Source organism: Felis catus, chromosome E1 (genome assembly GCF_018350175.1).
Source record: "Felis catus isolate Fca126 chromosome E1, F.catus_Fca126_mat1.0, whole genome shotgun sequence".
Classification (NCBI taxonomy): Eukaryota; Metazoa; Chordata; class Mammalia; order Carnivora; family Felidae; genus Felis; species Felis catus.
In genome coordinates this window covers 27,184,968-27,206,604 of record NC_058381.1, presented here as the reverse complement: position 1 = coordinate 27,206,604, position 21,637 = coordinate 27,184,968, and the positions used below count along the sequence as shown (strand labels likewise).

At 35.4% G+C, this 21,637-nt stretch overlaps 2 protein-coding genes across 4 annotated transcripts in view; one reads left to right on the top strand and one right to left on the bottom strand.

Moving 5' to 3' along the window:
• The window catches only part of PTRH2 (peptidyl-tRNA hydrolase 2), a 53,843-nt gene extending 37,084 nt beyond the window's left edge, over nt 1-16,759 (bottom strand). Inside the window, exon 1 of the mRNA XM_019817590.3 lies at nt 16,619-16,759. The gene's annotated coding sequence lies outside the window, so the exon portion shown is untranslated. The remainder of the gene's footprint in view (nt 1-16,618) is intronic.
• VMP1 (vacuole membrane protein 1) overlaps nt 1-21,637 on the top strand; it is a 127,547-nt gene that overhangs the window by 30,230 nt on the left and 75,680 nt on the right. The window lies entirely within an intron of this gene.

The following is a 21,637-nucleotide window of genomic DNA, read 5'->3' as shown; positions in this document are numbered from 1 at the left end:
GAACAGAATTTAAATGGCACTCTCACGGTCATGTAAGTATGGACTTGAGGAGTGAGTGCTCATCAGATTTTGTGCCCTGGATTCGTCTCTTGTTTCACTCTATTCCTTTTGCTGAGGAATTGAAAACAATTCCATATTTGAAAAAAGCCTGATCTTGATTGGGGAAAGACAGGTGAAAAGTTGTCACAGCAGTACTGATTCCTGAATAAAGTTCAACACAGCAAACGTTTCCAGTCTTTATGTTTCAATGAATTCATTTCAGAAGCAGATATGGTAAGTATTAAGGAATGATTGTTCAGAAGGCTGCTAAATTAATGGTCTGAAGAATAATTTGAGAATCTATAATTCATAACTTCTCCAAGTTTATGGGAGTTTAAAATCTGGAATTTTAAAATTCTGTTCATGATTGCTCGCTGATTTAATCCCAAATAGGGACATAATCCCAGAGAACTAATCCATATCAGTGTTTCTTTAATAACTAAATTCTTAGACATATAATACTATATTTGAGGTTGAGAGAGAGGAGAAAAGAAGGAATTAGAGGTTATAGGTTACCAGTCTGTTCTTTTCTAAATCTTTCTTCTGAGATTCTTTGGGAAAACCAGATTAAGGAACTAATTTGTAGCACTGGATTAATTTAGAAGTATCTAAAAAGCAACCCAGGTAGCAGATTCTGCTGAATCTTAAAAGTGATTCTAATGAAATGTAGAAATTGCACAATAAGTTAGGGTAAAGAAATTTGAAACAAGGAAGTTATATGTTTCCTGTTTCTTTTCATATCCATGAGAAACCTTTATAAGGTGACATTTATAAAATGTCGTGATGTGAAAACATTATTATTTTAGTTCCATTGATATCCAGTAAAGGTTTTAGAAACATACAAATAATCAATAATTATTATAAAATTCATTTGAGTGAAAAATCAAGTCTTTGCTTCCATAAATTAACTAGTTACTTCTGCTGGGGGATCAGAGTGCAGATTTAATGGAATGTGGTTAGACTTTTCACAAGTGTAGAAGAAACTCTTCAATAGCTATTTGAGGGAAGGTATTATACTCTCTCATTAAAGTAAATACTATATATATTAGTTCAGCAAGTATGAAGATTTAATTAGGGAACATCTGAAACTGTTGCATTATAGGTAAGAGCTGTATAAAAGTTTTGTGGCATTATCACTGATGATCATAAACTGGAGTGCAGAGTGGATCAGGCCACTTTTTTCAGCACTAAATAAATTTGATTTTTGTTTGTGAGTGGCGTTTAGAATTACTTTAAATGCGCTAAAATTAAATACAAGTAAAATAACCAGATCTGCATTTTAAACATATGATATTGGATGTAGTGTGGGAGATAGATTGAAAATGGGAGAGAAGGAAGATGGGCAGTTATGATAATCCTTCTGAAAGACACAGGCTTCCATGGAGGTAGCAGGCAGTATGGAGAGGAGGGGATATTTACAAAAAAGAATTTGCAGAGAGCAATCAAGTGGAATGAAAACAAAAGATGCCATAAATTTTAAATATTTCAGAAGAGTGGTTGGAGTGGCAACAGCATTGGGATGGAACGGGACAAATCTTAGAGAAATTTTACTAGTATAATCACAAAGATGTTATGGTTTAATTATAGGGAAAGGAGCCAAAGATAATTGTTGGTTTTTTACTTGAGTTGATACCACTAACTGAATGGAAAACAGTTTTATATTCAGTTGTTTATTGAGTACATATTATAAGTATCTGAAAAGAGAAATTTAAAAGGATGTTATAATTATCTTGCAAGGTACATGAGATTTTCACCTGATCCAGGTGGGTTGCTGGTGCAAGTGGTTGGACAGAAAGAAGGGAAATTTGTAAAGGACTAAGAATTCTTTCTTTCTTTCCCTTCTTTTCTTCTTCCTCTTCCTTTTTCTTTTCCTTTTCCTTTCTTTCCCTTCTTTCTGGCTTTATTTTTGGACCAGTTTTAGAGTTGCAGAAAAATTGAGAAAAAAAAAAAGTTTCCACGTACCATTTTATACACACACACAGGTTCTCCTGTTTTTTGTTGTTGTTGTTTTCTATTGAGGTATAATTGATATAAAATATATTAGTTTCAGATGTATAACATAACAATAGTTTCCCTATTATTAACATCTTACTTTGGGGTGGTACCCTTGTTACAATTGAGGAGCCAGTATCGATACATTATAAACTAAAACCTATTATTAGTATTAGAGTTCACTTTGTTTTACAGTTCTGTGGGTTTTGACAAATACATAATGTTTTGTACCCCCCATTATAGTATCATATGGAATAGTTTCACTGCCCTAAAAATTGCCTCTGTTCTACCTATTTATCCTGCCTTCCACCTCCCCTCTACCAGTGAAACCTTAGTAAACACTGATCCTTTTATTGTCTCTATAAGTTTTGGCTTTTCCAAAATGTTGTGTAGTTGGGTTTATATATGTCTTTTTTCACCTGATAGTCAATAACCAATAGGGTAGCAGATGTGGAAGAAAAAAATTCATCAATAAGACTGTCCACTTGTAAACTTTGGCATTCTAGAACAGACAAAAATAGCCAGGAAACCAGAAGCAAAGCAGAATCAAATAAAGGTTTAAAATTTGATCTGTGGTATGTCTGGATGGCTCAGTAGGTTGAGCATCCAACTTCGGCTCAGGTCGTGATCTCACAGTTCATGAGTTTGAGCCCTGCGTTTGACTCTGTGCTGACAGCTCAGAGCCTGGAGCCTGCTTCGGATTCTGTGTCTCCCTGTCTCTCTGCCCCTCCCCTGCTCACGCTCTGTTTCGAAAATGAATAAACAGTAAATAATAATAAAATAAAAAATAAAAATTTGATCTGTGATATTTAAGAAGCTATTCTAAATAATTTGTTATATATATATATATATATATATATATATATTGTTTTTTGAAGTTAATTTTGAGAGACAGAGTGAGTGGGGGAGGGCAGAGGGGGAAGGTAGAGAGAGAATCCCAAGCCTGTTTAAAGTTTATTTTTATTTATTTTGAGAGAGAGAATGAGAGAGCGGGGAAGGGGCAGAGAGAGAAAGGGAGGAGACAGAATCCCAGGCAGTTGTCAGTGTGGAGCCCTATGGGCGCCCAAACCCATGAACCACAGGATCATGACCTGAACTGAAATCAAGTGTTGGATACTCAACTGACTAAGCCACCTGGGTGTCCCTATTTTAAAAACTTAACATTTTCTTGGTGACAGATGGTCAACAGAGTTTATCCTTATAGATGGCCACTCCTTTTGCTTTGTATCTGTGAAATGTAATTGTGTTTGGAAAGTCCTAATTATACCTCCCTTCATTTATGAGCCTTTATTCTCACTTAGGGATGTGATATTAACATTCTAATGTCATATATTTTTGTACCAATGAAACTGGCACATTTTCCATATACAACATGTAACTCCTCAGGCAAGAAAACAAGTGACCATGTTAGGAGAGTAATGCAGTCAGAAATTTAACTATCCTTTTGATAATAATTTGTAGTAAAATAGATGAAAAAGAAACCAAATTTAACAAAAGGAAAAGATTTAATTCATTCTTCATTACAGTACTCTTTACTGGAAGTCATGGCTTAAAAATGAACTAGAAAAATTTTTCCTAAATAGACAAAATTTCCCAATTAGATTCTTCTCAATATGGAAATTACCTCTTTTGGAAGTTTCACTTAGTTCATTATAATTCATTGTACAACTAAATGATCATCTCAAAGGGTTACTATATTTCCTAGAATATTAGATACCTGTCTGTCTGCCCTTAAAATTGAAAAATTGTTTTGGGGTGTCTGGCTTGCTCAGTTGGTAGAGCATGCGACTCTTGATCTCAGAATCATGAATTTGAGCCCCACGTTGAGCATGGAGCCTACTTAAAGTTTAAAAAAATAATAAAATGGAGAAACAGTCTTGATTTATAAGTTTGTCAGTAAACAATTTATTTATATTTTAGATATATTTGAAAAGTTATAACTTAATTCGGATGCCCTGAAAGTCCTCATTACTTCCAACATCAGAAGTAAAAATAGTTGTTTGATCCACATTAAATTTAATGAAAATCAATAGGGAAAAATGACTAGTTTGGGCTACCATCAAATTTTGTAAACTGATTTGAAAACAGTGGAAATCCAGTAGTTTTCAGAGAACATGTATCTAGCCACAAAGGAGAAGTTAGATGCTATTTATGTAGGAATAATGATTACTAACCAGAGAGGAAGGGAAGGGAAAGTGAATGGATTTTTTTCTCAAGGGTCAAGGGAGGTTAGTTGTGCCTCTGAGTTAGTTGGTTTGTTCCATTAATTGTAATAGTCAACAAATGGGCTTCAAGAGGTCTGTCTGTTAATTTCCTGAAACACTATACATGTTGTTATGTGTCGTGTCTACAAAATATGCATCTTTCTGGCAAAAAGGACTTCTAAGATTCTCCAAAGACTAATGCATAGCAACTTAAGAACCACTCTTCTAGAACTTTTTCCTACGTCTGTCTATTCTTTGGCTGCCACTAGGTGGCATTGCTAATACAACCAATGTAACCACTATATTTGCAAGTTGTGTTCTAGATAAATATGAAACCTTTAAATAGCTCTACTTAGATTATAGAGGCATATTCTATTATTTATCTGTATTTATAACTATAATGCATGTGAATGAAAATAAGTTTTCTTAATAGTTTTCCATATTCATTAATTAGTTTAACAGTTATTAGCTTTTCCTTCTATTGTGATATAAATATTTGCAGGCAGGACATACTACTGTGGCATGCCCAGTTTCAGATATAATGCCATAATTCCATTATTTTCTTTATTATTCAAGAATATGCAAGTAATTGAAGGTAATTTTGTTATGGGACTGAAATCTTTCATTCCTATCATGAGAGGTAATAGGGCATATGCAGAGTCAAACAGCTCAGTTTGAATGCTGAGTCAAATATTACTATGATATTTGGCAAGTTTCTTAACTTTTAAACCTTATTTTATTCAGCTGAAAATGGGAATGATGCCTGTTGTATAAGGCTGTTTTGAGGATTGAAATAACACGTTATTGAAATGATGAAGTAACACATGTACATGAAATAACACATGTGCACTTTTCAGCTCACTGGCTAGTATAAATAAGGTTCTCAAATGATAGTTACTACTATTATCATTATTCTTACTATGATTTTATTTAAAAGGCAGTCATTTCATTTTACACACTTTAGCTGTTACTCTTAAGAAATTATAAGCAACATTTCCCACAATTGATTTTTTAAATTCTCCAAGAATTTAATAAAATGTCTCACAGGTGCTGTACATTTTTTTAAGTCTTAAAATTTTCTTTGCATAGGACTCTCACACCCTTTGTTTATTATTTATTTTTATTTTTTATTTATTTTTGTATTTTTAATTTATTCATTTAAATTCAAATTACTTAACATATAGTGTAGTATTGGTTTCAGGAGTAGAACCCAGTGATTCATCACTTACATATAACACCCAGTGCTCATCCCAACAAGTGATCTCCTTGATGCCCATTACCCATTTAGCCCATTCCCCCACCCAAAATCCCTCCGGCAGCCCTCAGTTTGTTCTCTGTATTTAAGAGTCTCCTATGGTTTTCCTCCCTCTCTTTTATTTTATTTTACCTTCCCTTCTATGTTCATCTGTTTTGTATTTATCAAATTCCACATAAGAGTGAAATCATATGATATTTGTCTTTCTTTGACTAACTTACTTCGTTTAGCATAATACACTCGAGTTCCATCCACATTGCTGCAAGTGCTCCCACAATTTATTTTAATACAGCAGTATGTTATAGCATAAAAACCACTGATAATTGTTTCATTTCCAGTGGTGATAGATTAGGCAATTTAGATCAATACTCTCATGAAAGTATCTTTAACAGGTTGATAAAATTTAAAAACTCCTGTGCCTGGGTGACTCAATGGGTTGAGCATCTGACTCTTAATTTCAGCTTAGATCATGATCTCATGGTTCCTGGGATTGAGTGCCATGTTGGGCTCTGTGCTGACAGCCCTTGCTCTCCCTCTCTCACAATGCCTGTGTGCGTGTGATTTCTGTCTCTAAATAAAAGAAAAAAAAGTCTGCCTAAAGGTATCATAGAGAGAAAAAAAAAAAAAGAGCAAAGAATTATAAGGGCAACCGTAATGTTAAAGAGGAAACCTAGACAGGTGATACTGGCAAATGATATGCTTTGATAAACTTGCAGGCTTTGGATTGGAACCCTAAGGAGCCACACTTTAAAGGTAAGGATGAATTAGATATAAATTAGCCCTTACAGAGACTGAAGCTCAGGCTTAAATCTTAAGTCTAGAGGAAAATAAAATCATTCTAGGCTTCACATTAATTCCATATTTTTTTCATATATAAGTCTAGCACTCAGTCAAAAGTAATCAGGTATCTGAGGAGACAAGTTAATTTGGTCAATACAAAGAAATAATAGAAACAGATCCACAGGGGATCCATTTAATGAAGTTATTATACATGTATTAATCTAAAGCAATGTGGGGGTGCCTGGGTGGCTCAGTCAGTTGAGCCTCGGACTTTGGCTCAGGTCATGATCTCACGGTTCATGAGTTTGAGCCCCACGTCAGGCTCTGGTGACAGCTCAGAGCCTGGAGCCCACTTCAGATTCTGTGTCCCCCTCTCTCTCCGCCCCACCCCTGCTTGTGCTCGGTCTCTGTCTTTCAGAAATGAATAAACATAAAAAAAAAATTTAAAGCAGTGTGTTCAAGGTAATAAACAAGTTTGAATATTTTGGCAGAGAATTAGAGTCTATAAAAGAGAGGCAAGTGGAAATTCTAGAATTGAAAAAACATAGTAACTGAAATTAAGAACTCAATTAATGGACTTTCAGTAGATATACCTAAGAGAGGACTAATAAACTGCAAAATAGGCAAGAGAAAAATGTCCAGAACAAAAAGAAATGGAGAAAAAAACCATGATGTCTTCAAAAGAACTCCAGTAAGACTGATTTCTTGCTGTCATGGATTTTGTTGAGAAGTTAACAGCTGACAGTGGAATGGTATCTTTAAATAAAGGGCTAAAAGAAAATAGCTACCAACAGAGGATTCTATACTCAAAGTATCCTGTGAACAGTATAAAATAAAGATACTAAAAAAAACCAAAAAAACAGAAAGTTTGTCATCAGCAAACATTCTCTAAAGGAAATAGTAAAAGATATTCTTTGAATTGAAGGAAAGTGTTTCTTGATTGAAGCCCAGAGATTCAGGAACAAATGAAAAATAAGAAGGGTAAATATATGGGTAAATTGAAATTAAGATTGACATCAGGGTGCCTGGGTGGCTCAGTCGGCTAAGCGTCTGACTTCAGCTCAGGTCATGATGTCGCAGTAATGATAATGTCTTTTTTTTTTTTTTTTTTTTTTTAATGTTTATTTATTTTTGAGAGAGACAGAGACAGAACGTGAGCGGGTTAGGGGCAGGGAGAGAGGGAGACACAGAAGCAGAAGCAGGCTCCAGGCTCTGAGCTGTCAGCACAGAGCCTGACGCGGGGCTCGAATTCACAAGCTGTGAGATCATGACCTGAGCTGAAGTCAGATGCTCAACCGACTGAGCCACCCAGGTGCCCCAATGATAGTCTTAAGAGATTAAAATATAGAGAGAATTAAAATACATCATCTACAAATCAGATGTGGAATAATTGAAATTATTGAAGAATAATTATTCTAACGCCTTTGTATTCTGTTAAAGGCAAGATATTCATTTATATAGTACTTTAATAAACAAGGATTTATTTTATAATCTTTAGGGTAAGCACTAGAAAGATATATAAAAATCAAGCTAATAAGGGCAGGTAAAAATTGAGTAATTTTTTAAAAGCCAAACCAAGGGCGCCTGGGTGGCGCAGTCGGTTAAGCGTCCGACTTCAGCCAGGTCACGATCTCGCGGTCCATGAGTTCGAGCCCCGCGTCAGGCTCTGGGCTGATGGCTCAGAGCCTGGAGCCTGTTTCCAATTCTGTGTCTCCCTCTCTCTCTGCCCCTCCCCCGTTCATGCTCTGTCTCTCTCTGTCCCAAAAATAAATAAACATTGAAAAAAAAAAAATTAAAAAATAAATAAATAAATAAAAGCCAAACCAAAAGAAGGCAAGGAAGGACAAAACGAACATAAATAGGATGATTAGTAAGCATTCAGTGGTAGATTTAAATCCCAAATATATCAATAATTATATAAATGTAAGTGGAATAAATATCACTTTCTATTGTCCAGATAAATGTAAAAAAATATTTAGCTATTTGCTGTATGCAAACTACATACATAAAATATGAATACACAAAGATTAATGGTAAAAGGATGGAAAAAGATGAGCGAAATGTCAGTGAGCTCATGTACCTATATTGAAGTCAAAGTAGAGTATGAGGCAGAAAGTGTTAATAGAATGCATCAGTTCTTAATAATAAAAGATTAATTCACCAGGAAGTTATAATAGTTATATTTGTATTTATCTTATATACTCAACATATAAAAAGCAAAATTTGGGGGGCGCTTAAGTGGCTTGGTTGAGTGTCTGACTTCAGCTCAGGTCATGATTTCATGGTTCATGAGTTTGAGCCCCACATCGGGCTTGCTGCTGTCAGCGCAAAGCCTGCTTCAGATCTTCTGTCTCCCTCTCTCTGTGCCCCTTCCCTGCTTGCATGCATTCTCTCTCTCTCAAAAATAAATAAACATTAAAAAAAAAAAAAGCAAACCTTGGGGCACCTGGCTGGCTCAGTCTGTGGAGCATGTGACTGTAAATCTCTGTCATGAGTTCAAGCTCCACATTGGACGTAGAGCTTACTCTGGAAAATAAAAATAAAAACAAATAAAAAGCAAAACTTGGCAGAACTACCGAGAGAAGGACATAACTTCCACAAACTTGGAGAATTAATAGGGGAGTATAGTATAATTGTTGGATGCCAGGTCAATATATATATAACAATTGTATTTTTACATACTGTAAAAAACAGTGAAATTTTTTAGAAGGTACTATTTATAATAGCATTTTATTTAAAAAAGCAAAAATCTAGGAATAACTCTTATAAAAGATATGGTTCACTTCTACATAAATTGTGAAATATTATTGGAAGCAGAAAAATCTAGATAAAAAAATATCATGTTCATGGATTAGAAGATACAGTATTGCAAGGCTGTGAGTTCTCCCAGTTTTATCCACAGAATCAGTGCAATATCAGTCAAAGTTTGTAGAAATTGACAGACCAATTGAAAAAAGTTTCATTACACTAGCTTTGTAATCAACCTTAACAACCAGTAGGGTAGGTACCTCTGTTGTTTCTATTTTTGACCTAGGTAGAGGGTACTTGTGCTGTAATAACTCATTAAGATGTATGTATAATGGACTTTTCTGTATATGCTGTATTTAAATGTTCTGTTTTAGTACATATACTGTTTTGTTTTGAAATTTTATAGTCATTTTAAAGTTTTATTTATCTAAGTACTCTACACCCTACATGGGGGTTGAACTCATGACCCCAAGATCAAGATGTTGCATGCTCTTCCAACTGAGCCAGGCACCCCTGCTATGGTTATTTTAAATTGGCATCTAACTACTTCCTAAAATCAGAAAGTGTTCATTTAGATAACATTCATTTTTGTGAGGCTTTTTCGAACTAAGACTGAGAACAAACGGGTTGTCTTATATATTCTCAAAAAACAGAATTTTTTCATAAACTCATCACTGTAGTAATTCATTTTAGTTCACTTCAAAAAGTTTGAACATTTAATTAGTGCAAAAAAACACTCTGAAATACTATGTGAATTACAAAAAAAAAGGAATTCATTATATAGAACAGAAGATATATATTACATAAATACATATACTGCAGGACATTATGGCAAATATAAATACTCTCATAGTGATAGACCTCCTAAAATGGGGAGGAATTCTCTTGGAGAAAGAATAGGAAAAGTTCACGAAGATGGGTTTATTGAGGGATAGGCAGTCAGACACGAAAGTAGGAAATCTTGGAAATGGAAAGAAGACCCATGTGTGAAAATACATTGGTGCCAAATTGTGGAAAGCTTTAAATGTCAGTAGGGAGTTTATGTTTTATGTGTCACAAAGAGTTTTCCAAACAAGTTTTTTTTTTTTTTTAATTTTCTTTTTTCAACATTTATTTATTTTTGGGGCAGAGAGAGACAGAGCATGAACGGGGCAGGGGCAGAGAGAGAGGGAGACACAGAATCGGAAACAGGCTCCAGGCTCTGAGCCATCAGCCCAGAGCCCGACGCGGGGCTCGAACTCACGGACCGCAAGATCATGACCTGGCTGAAGTCGGACGCTTAACCGACTGCGCCACCCAGGCACCCCTCCAAACAAGTTTTAACATGTGGTTTAGGAACATAACTCTGAAAGCATTGTGGAGGATAGATTTGGTGGGGAAGCAACTGAAAATAAGGGGTCTAGTTAGAAGGCAATTGTCCAGGTGAGAGATAGTAATTACCTGATCTAAAGCAGAGACAGTAGGAAGGGTATGACTATTGATGAAAAATGACCTAATCTGTCTATAGCTTTTTCTTATTTTGCATAATAGTTTTATATTGAACACCACTACAGCCTCTGTTTTATTTCCCCAGCAAATAAAACTACATGTACTCTCTGCTTTATAAATAACATTGTAATATGCTCTTTGCATTGAATTTAGATAAACACCAGGCATAATGATTTAAAGTGTGATTTTTGTTTTTTTTTACTTAGTGTTTATGAGCATGCTTATGGTCTCTGGTATATCTATAGTAAGATATGTTATTTTTTTATATAAGAAAAGAATCCTAACTAAATAACAAAATAGAAATTAAATAGCATTTGTAAACTGCTCTCTGCCTGTTTTATTTCTTAGGCATTTTTTTGTTCCTTTGTGTGATGTCTATTTCATGAGCAAATTTTGCCTGGAAGGTAGTGCAGGTTACTGATTTCATTCATTTACTTTACTCCTGTTTTTTAATAAGTAGATCAGATGTAAAAAGGCTTCTGTGGCTGGCAGATTTTTCTCAGATTGCGCCTTCTAAGCACTCTTCTCTTGGATATTAATTTCCAGAAATCCATTAACAAATCTTTCAGTCTTAAGCATGTAGCAGATTTCCTTTCAGAAGATTTAGAACATGAATGATCCAGGAATGCTTATTTATTAGTGGAAATTATGCCCAGAGTAAAAACAACTTAATGAAGGGAATGTTGCTGATGTTAATAACCTCTTATTTCCACCTTAAATGGTCTGATCAGGGCCAGACATCTCATTGGTCAGCACTTTTTCTGTAAAGAGCCATATAGTAAATATCTTAGGCCATGCAGTTTCTCTTGCAACTCCTCAGATCTGTCATTACAATGAGAAAGGATCAAAGGACAATATGTAAAGGAACGTGAACTTTATTCACAGAAACACGTTGATCTTCAAGCTGTAGTTTGCCTTGCTCTAACTCACAAGGTGACAGTAGTTCATTAGAAGAAGCATATTGAGTTTGGGAGCCTTAGTGAGCTAGCCATCTTCTAAGGATTTTTATAAGACATATGCATTTGACTCATCCATTTGCCAAAAATATTATCATTTCTCTCTTCCAGTCATAATATTAGACTTAACGTGATGGTTTATAAGAGAATATAGTTGTGTGAGTGCTTGAGTGGTCTAGAAAACCATCGAGGGAAAAAGAATGAATTTTGCATGAAAAGGGAAGTGGGGGAATTGCCTCCAAATGAGTTGCCTGATGACAGTAAGATTTAATTCTAATTTCATGTAGTAATTGTTAATGTGTGCAGCTATTAAATACTGGTTTTTACAACATTGCATTCATTATGAGATGTAAGTAATTTATGGATTAAGTTTAGAGTGTTAAAAACAGTTGGGAGAAGTGATGGGTTATTTCAGTAGCCACCTTAGAATTACTTCCCATTACTAGAAAAATATGATTCATAATTCTGTAAACAACTGGGCTAACAAAAACAGGAACTTTGGTACTTGATGAGAAATATATCTCAGGCATGCTCCTTAACACACATATAGTATTATTCACCAAGTTACAAGGCAAGCAGATGATTAAAGATCCATTTGTATACTATATGTGCCATTTATGATTTATAAAGTTTATTTTTCTTAATAATAACAAAGAGAATGAGTCCTTAGACAGGAATTTACAAGTCTCAAATATGTGAACAGTTCTGACACTAGGTGGAGCAGTTTCCTGGACAAAGCCTTAAGAAGCCCTAGATTCCTTTAAAAAAAACCCACTCTTAGAAAAAGAAGTCTAATGAGAACAAGAACTATCAACAATAATGGTAAAAGGCACCCAAATATTGAGCTATAAATAGAAGGCTGAATATACTTACAGATAACTTTTCCCTTTGGCATGTACATTTTAACCATTGAATTCCTGGATGGGAGGGATAGTCACGTGTTGAAAGTGTTAGAGTTGCCCTGTCTAGATGCAGTTGGGATATAGAAAAGCTTTGGAACAGTTCAATTACGTTGTAGAATATATTAGGTTTTATTAAAAGCTATAACATCAAGGCATTATCATCTGAATAGTATTAATGAGTCATTTGTTTAATAGGACCATTGTAATAGAAAAAAAAATTTCTCTCTGTTATAAAATAAAGAAAGTTAGTTGTGAGATATTTGCCTTTGTGTAAAATTCAGAGGCCTGTTTCTGCTTTAAAGTTTAGGATTATTTCATTACAAAAGTATGTGGTAATGATTGTATGTTTAAAAATATGACATCTTGATTGCTGTTGAATGTTTATAGAACCCTTCTGTAACCCCGCCTTTTCCTTTAATGAACAAGTGCTTTATAGTATGTATATAGTACTTTATAGTATGCTACTAAACTGTGTTTTCCTTAGGTGTAGACATTTCTTATACTTTTTGACTATTGGCTCTTTAATGCCTAAAGTAAATGTTACTTGGAAAACTGCATGGATATGGATTGAAATGAAATAGTGAAGTAGGTTCAGTAAGAGAAATATTGTAGTAATGGCTTAATGCTATGAGGTAGGAGAATTCTTTTAAAAAATTGTTAGCCAACCTCTTTTTTCCCTGCTTGACTCTGATAAATGCCTCATTGCTCACCTGTCTATCCCTGTATAAGGCAAAAATGAGGGAAGGCATTGGCAAAAGTAGGATTCTGGTGTAACTGGATAATGCTCTGTATAGGTATAATGACTCTGGCTATAAGTATGCAGTGATTCAGGACTCTGGCGGGAAGACCAAACAGGCCCTTCTTAGAAAAGGTCTGTTTGCGCTTTTTTTGATGAAGGCATGATCGGCTCTTCTCCTTGCCTTTCCCCAAAGAGTGACTCATGCATTAACTCTTGTGAGTATCACCGCATCAAAAGAAGAAACCAAGGTCTCCAGGACATAGGGCCAGGTTTTCACAAAACAAAAGGGGTATGCATAGACTGGATAACTTCCTGCCCTTAAATCACTGTTTATTAATGTGTGCTTTAATGAAAGATAAGGAGATTCAGGTTAGCTGAAATCTGTCCTATTGGGTATATATTTTAAATAATTTATAATAGCCTTTTTTAAAGTTCTCTATAAATATGTGGTTCTCTTCTCCTGAACACTTAAATCAACTTTATGATCACAAGTTGCTTAGGTTTAGAGAAGATAAGTAAAACATGTCTAGGGGCGCCTGGCTGGCTCAGTCAGTGGAGCATGAGACTGTTGATCTCAGGGTGGTGATTCAGGCCCCAGGTTGGGTATAGAGATTACTTAAAAATAAAATCTTTAGGGGCGCCTGGGTGGCTCAGTCGGTTCAGAGTCCGACTTCAGCTCAGATCATGATCTCGCTGTTCATGGGTTCGAGCCCCGCGTCAGGCTCTGGTGCTGGCAGCTCGGAGCCTGGAGCCTGCTTCAGATTCTGTGTCCCCCCTTTCTCTCCTCCCCACCCCTAGTTGTGCTCTGTCTTTCAAAAATGAATAAACATTAAAAAAATTTTTTTTAAATAAAAATAAAATCTTTAAAAAAGGAAACATGGATTAATTCAATATAATAAAAATGACTTCTATTGAATGTCCTTATAACTTGGGAGCATGCACTATAGAATTTATTATACATTTTTGTTTTGGTTAGCAGTTTTATACTTACCATAACACTTTTACTATAGAATCTCATAAAGGGATGCCTGGGTGGCTCAGTAGGTTAAGTGTCTTGCTCTTGATTTCAGCTCAAGTCATGATCTTACAGTTCATGAGATTGAGCTCCATGTCCAGCTTTGCGCTGTGCAGAGCCTGCTTGGGATTCTCTCTTTCACTGTCTCTCTGCCCCTCCCCTGCTCATTCTCTCTTCTCTCTCAAAATAAATAAACATGAAAAAAATAAAAAAAGAATCTCTTACATTCTTGCCCTGTTACTTAGGTCATGCAGGCATTGTTACAATTATTAGGATTTTCATCAAATAAATGTGAGATGGAAGTCCGATTATATCTAATAAGTTACTAACAGATTCAGAAAACAAATGCACATTAATGCTCAAATTACTGCTTTTTGACATTATATATACTGCATTTTATGTAGTGTGACCAGAGGCTTATTTTGTAAACTTGGGACCTTTCTCACAACAATAATATGAACACTAGTTAAACTTCTCAGTGCCTATTTGCAATCAATAGTTTTATGCTTTAGCCTTCTAGAATGATTTGCTGTAAACCATAACCTTAGGTAAATTGTTTTCTGACTATGATGAGAAAAGCAATGATTAATAGAATTTGAGAAGTAGAATTCCTGTTTGCAAAAGCATTTTAAAGTCCCTTAAAAGTCAGACTTAAAGAAAACAAAGGTTTTGCAAGTTGTACAGACAACCATTTGTCATCTCCTTTCATTTATTTATCACCCAGATATTCCTAATGAATCACATTCCAACCTAACCACTGACTCCTTTTGTTCCTTAGTGAAGGAGTGTGGCAAACAAATGCTTTCCCAGTGAATCAGCACAGGATTCTTGATTTTATTACCTTTGCCCTAAACTTTCCAGACAAAACTAATTGGAAATTTTGCCTTTGGGATCTCACTTGACTTCTGTGTACGGATGATGGATTAGGCTATGAATTGACATTACAGATGTTGTGCAAACAATTCTATTCATTAGGAATGTTTTATCAGTTCTAAGGGAGCTGCCTAAGGTGGATGAATGTCTGTCTGTCTGTCTGTCTGTCTGCTTATCTTCCTTGTAAAAACTCATATATACACATACTTATATGCTATCAATTAATGTGATATCATATTCTTCATCTGGGTTGATAAAGAGGTTTGGCTAAATAGACTTACCATTTATGACCATTTTAGATTTTTGTTTTTAAGAAAATGTATTTGCAAAAACGGGCCCCTAAATAAATCCAACAGTAAAGTTCCAAAGCAGAAAACTTTAAACAGAGTTTTGTTTTGTTTTTTTTTTTAATGTGTATTTTTGAGAGAGACAGAGCATGAGTCAAGGAGGGGCAGAGGAAGAGGGGAGACACAGAATCCGAAGCAGGCTCCAGGCTCTGAGCTGTCAGCACAGAGCCCGATGCGAGGCTCAACTCTCAAACCTTGAGATCATGACCTGAGCTGAAGTCAGATGCTCAACTGACTGAACCACCCAGGTGCCCCAAAACTTTTTTTTTTTGTAATGAAGCAGCAATGCATATATAAGTCTGTCATTTTACTAATATAATTTTTTTCAGAGATTAATGTACGAATATCCCACTCCTTCCTTACAAAGATCCTACTTTGTGTTTGTGGTACAAAGTCTTCTTTCTCAGAGCTTATATAGGTACATTATTATCTTCACTACCATTTTATGGGTTTTTTTCTGTTGTATAATTTCAGGTATGATAATTTTATCTGTTTAGGACAATTTTTTTAAATTCTAAATTTGTCTTAGAACTTTTGGTATATTAATTCCTGAAGTTAGAGTACAAATTGATCTCATAGAATTGTCTCTGTTAAATTTTTTCAACCAATCACTAAAACTTCCCCTTTTATACTGCTCATGAAAGAATTTAAATTGTAGAAATGTAACTTCTAAAATTTATCTTAAAAAATATTTTAAAAGTTAAAACACTTCTTCCACAAATACGCATATCTCCTCTCATAAGAAATTTTACCCCCAAATTAACTATAATTTTGCTCTCACTCAGACATACTAGTCCTTGGCTAAACACTACATCGTTCATCCTGGGCAAGGCAAAATTATTCCATGATCAAAACTTTGGAAAATATAATGTAATACATCTCATGAGACCAGATATATGAGGCTTTGAACTGAAGTAAAACCAGATGTCTGATATGTTACAAATAGCTGAACTATCTTATTGCCACAGCTTCACCTAGAATAACTACACTAGATTATCCAAAAGAAAGAAAGAAAAGAAAAAGACCTAAAACCTGCCACTTTAATGAGAGTATAACTTTTCATCACAGTCATAAAATTTAACTTCTTTATCATTAACGGGAACTTCCATTGGCAGTAATTAGGAACTCTCAGGGGTTATGCGTACAGTTAATGAATGTTACTTGTGACTTGATCTCTAGGGAATTTATAGAGCTTCCTGTGCTGGGGAATAACAGTCTGGGCTAGATATAACTGTTTGGCCTTCCTTTGATTACGACCACATAGGTTAAAAGATACTGACCTTAACTGGAGAAATTAACCTTCAGGACCTTCATTTGCCACTTTTCCTTGAGTAGTGCTCCTTGTGTTGATCATGGCACGTGCTTTTAAATACACTGAGACTTGTTTTATACCAGATCATATGGTCTATATTGATGAATGTTCCATGTGTTCTTGAAAAGAATATGGATTTGGCTGTTGTTGGGTGGAGTGTTCCATATTGTTCAGGTCTTCTGTATCCATACTGGTTGTCAATTTAATTGTTCTGTCAACTCATAAGAGAAGGGTATTGAAATTTTCAGCTGTAATTGTGGATATTTATTTGTCCTTTCAGTTCTGTCAGTTTTTGCTTTATGTATTTTACACTGTAGTTAAGTGCCTACATATTTAGCATTGATGTGTCTTTTCTAGAATTAGTGCTTTTATCATTTTGAAATGTCCTTATTCATCTCTAGTAATACTCCCTATAGTCAATCCTACTTTATCTGATATTAATATAGCCACTCCATATTTTTTATGATTATTTCAAAATGGGTTATATGTTTTTATCCCTTTATTTTTACTTTTGGGTCTTGATGTTTAAAATGGACTTCCTAGGGGGTACCTGGGTGGCTCAGTTGGTTAAGCGTCTGACTTCGGCTGAGGTCATGATCTCACAGTTCATGGGTTTGAGCCCCGCGTCGGGCTCTGTTGACAGCTCAGAGCCTGGAGCCTGCTTCAGATTCTGTGTCTCCCTCTCTCTCTGTCCCTCCCCTGCTCGCACGCTCTCTTTCTTTCAAAAATAAATGAACGTTAAAAAAAGAATTTTTTTTTTTAATTTTTTTTTTTTAACGTTTATTTATTTTTGAGACAGAGAGAGACAGAGTATGAACGGGGGAGGGTCAGAAAGAGGGAGACACAGAATCTGAAACAGGCTCCAGGCTCTGAGCTGTCAGCACAGAGCCCGACATGGGGCTCGAACTCACGGATCGCGAGATCATGACCTGAGCTGAAGTTGGCCGCTTAACCGACTGAGCTACCCAGGTGCCCCCCAAAAAAATTTTTTTTTAATTTTTGTAAAAAAATAAAATAAAATGGGCTTCTTGGAGCACCTGGGTGGCTCAGTTGGGTAAGTGTCTAACTCTTGATTTTGGCTCAGGTCATGATCTCACAGTTTATGGGATCAAGCCTTGCATCAGGCTCTGCACTGACAGCACAGTACCTGCCTGGGAGTCTCTCTCTCCCTCTCGCTCTGCTCTTCCCCTGCTCATGCATGCTGTCTCAAAAATAAATAAAAATAAACTTCAAAGAAAAATAAAATGGGATTCTTATAGATGGCATGTCTTTAATCCAGTCTGACACTCTCTGTCTTTTCATTTGTATGTTTGGTCAATTTATAATTAATGTAGTTATCAGTGTGGTTGGATTTAAGTGTACCCTCAAGCTGTTTGTCCCACCTATTTTTTATTTTGTCCCACCTATTTTGTATTCTTTTCCTATCTTTTTTTGGATGGAGCATTTTAAAAATACATATATAATTTAACTGCTCTGCAATAGTATATTCCATTTTTCTCCCTCCCATAATGTATGCTGTTGTTGTCATATATTTTACTTCTACATGTGCTATAGTTTTTACTTCAGACAACTAGTTATTTTTGAAAAGATTTTTAATGAGGAGGAAAGATCTTTTATATTTGTAGTACTCTTTATTACTTTGTATACATTAAGATTTCATCTGGTATCACTTTTCTTCTATCTAAGAACTTCCTTTAACATTTGTTATAGTCCAGATCTGGTGCAACAGATTTTTTTGGTTTTTGTTTATCTGAAAATATTTTTATGTTATTTTTATTTTGGAAATATATTTTCCTTGGATTCTAGATTTTTTTTTCTTTCAGCTCTTCAGAGAAGTAACTCCATTGTGTTTGGATTGCATTATTCTGATGAGAAGTATTATCTATATTTCCCCGTAGATAATTTATCTTTACCCCTCCAGTTGCTTTTGAGATTTTTCTCATCATTATTGAGTTAATAGCAATTTGATTAGATTGTGATTGTGCTGATTTTCAGTGATTTAAGTGTTTTCTTTGTATTTGTCCTGAGGTTTATTGAATTTCTTAGATCTGTGAGTTGATGGATTGATATTTTTCATCAAACCTTAAATACTTGGCTACTATTTCTTCCAAGTATTTTTCTGCACACACTCCTTCCCACCAACACACACCTTCTCCTCTCTTTCTGGGATTCCAATTACATGTATACTAGACTAGTTGGTATTATTCCACAGGTCACTGTGGTTTATTTCTTTCATAGTCTTTACCCTCTGTATCCTTTAGTTTGGATACTTTCTATTGCCCTGACTTCAAGTTCTCTAATATTTTCTTCTGTGGTGTCTGTCTAATCTGTTGATAATCTAGCCAATGAATTTTTCCATTCAGATATTATCTTCAGCTCTAGAAGTTCCATTTTTTATACTTTCCATTTCTTTCCTCATGTTTGTGTTTTCCTTTTTTTTTTTTTTTAAGTTTATTATTTTGAGGGAGACAGAGACAGTGTATGTGGGGGAGGGGCAGAGGGAGAGAGAGAATCTCAAGCAGGCTTTGCACTGTCAGTGCAGAGCCCTACATGGGGCTCCAACCCCAGATTATGACCTGAGCCAAAACCAACCTTAACTAGCTGAGCCACCCCTATGTTTTCCAGGTATCAGCAAACTTTTTTTGCAAAGGACCACATAATAAATATTTTAGATTTTGTGGAACTGTAGAGTCTTTCAGCACTATTCAGTTTTGCTCTTATAGCACAGAATTAGCCAGACACAATATGTAAGTGAATAGACATGGCTATATTCTTTGAAACTTTCTTTATAAAACTAGCGTGGGCCAAATTTGGTCTGTAATTTGAAGTTTGCCAACTGCTGTTTAAATCCTTGAACTTACTTATATTTACTGTTTTTAGGTTCTTGTCTCATATTTCCATTATCTCTGACATTTCTGTTTCTGTTGACTAATGTTTCTTCTGGGTCATATTTTCGTTCTTCACAGATCTAGTTGTTTCTTATTAGATGCTGGACATGTAGTATTAAAATTGTTGATTGAGGGGCGCCTGGGTGGCTCAGTCAGTTAAGCGTCTGACTTCGGCTCCGGTCATGATCTCGCGGTCCGTGAGTTCGAGCCCCGCGTCCGGCTCTGTGCTGACAGCTCAGAGCCTGGAGCCTGTTTCAGATTCTGTGTCTCCCTCTCTCTCTGACCCTCCCCCATTCATGCTCTGTCTCTCTCTATCTCAAAAAAAAAAAAAATAAATAAACATTAAAAATAAATAAATAAAAATAAAAATAAAATTGTTGATTGTATGGATTTGTTGTCTTTCTTTGCGGAGCATCAGTTTTCTGTTTTGGTGGGCAGTCAAGTTACCTGTCATCAACTTGATCTGTTTAAGGCTTTTTTAAAAGAAAACATGTTATGGCCTATCTGGAGTAACTGTTACTCTAGGCTCCTTTTAGGGTCTTCCCTGAATGCCGAGTCTCTGCACTCTAGCTGGTTGAACTGCAGGTGTTTCCTAGTCCTTGTGAACTCTAGGAATTGTTTATCTTACAACTGTTGTAAGTTGTTTTCCTACCACTTGTTCTTTGCCTAGCCTAATGGAATCTCACCCTAGCCTGCAATGCAGCTTTGTATATCAAAGTCTCAAGAGGACCCTGTGCATGTTTCTAGAGTTCTTTCTCTTTATTATCATTCTGTCCCACAGATTTCAACTACTCAGGCTCCCTGAACTCAGATTTACTTCTCAATTCAGCAAGACCACCATGCTGTTTTTTAAAAAATTTATTATTTTTAGTAATTTCTACACCCAACGTGGGGCTCAAATTCACAACCCTGAGTTACACGCTCTTCAGACTGAGCCAGCCAGGCACCCCAAGACCACCATGCTTTGCTTGGGCTCTTTCTCTTTGGATTTTGCTATAGACATGGAATGTGTCTACAAATGAAAAGCCAGAGCCATCATAGGGTTTCCTCATTTGTATTCCTTCTATCAGCAGTCAGAAATCATAGACTGCCTATGGTACAATGCCTGAAAAGAATTGTTCCATGTGTTTTGTCCGGTCTTTTAGTTTACTGTAGATGTAAAAGTCCGTACCACTTCATGATCTGAGACAGAAAACCCCCAACCAAAGGCCAGGATCTCTAATCCATACATATCAATATCTAAATGCTCTCAGGACAGCTGTAACCTCCTGCCCAATACATTGTTGGGTTTTATATGTTTCATGGTGGTTCTGTCCAGATAGTGTTTTCTGCTTACACTGTAGCTGTTTGTCTTTATCCCTTGGTTTTTCATTTAGCATAGTTAAGACATTTAATATATGATACAGTGCAGTAGGACTTGTAGGTTGTAGAAAATAAAAGTTAATTTGAATATGTGTAACCTTTAAAAATATTTTAATCAAAACAATTTTTTAGTCTTGGTGTTTGGATTTTTCATGTAAACTAATATTTATTTCATTCAACTCAATTATATATAGGAACCATCAGCCTATAATGTTGAAAAGAATTTGTGAAGTTTCCTATAATTAACGTAGTTTAAACTAAAATGTCAAGGTACGGACTAAACGGGCTCTTGAGAATGAACAAAGGACAAGAAGCTGAGTTATTTGTGTCCGTTTTGCTGGGAACCACATCTGCCTCAAAGGCTGAGTAATCATGACTTATTAGTGTGGTTATGGAAAGTATATATCAGTTTAGTTGTGTGAATGAACCGTCCTTTCTTTAGGGAAAAAATTCTCATCAGATTGCTGAAATTTTCCCTTTTTAGAATTACTTAAAATTGAAACTATGAATAAGTCTTTTATCTTGTTGGATAATGTGTTTGATCTGTTGAGGTACATATTTTATATTTCTAGAATAGAAATGTAGGTTTTTCTTTCCTGTACATCCCAGAAATATTATTATTTAGTATCCAGGGCAGTTTAATTTTGTTCACTTAGAGTTTGTTTCTAGGGTTGAGAAGTAGACTGTACTGTATATTATAGGGACAGTTTGTGGGGTATCATGGGCAAACTCTTGAA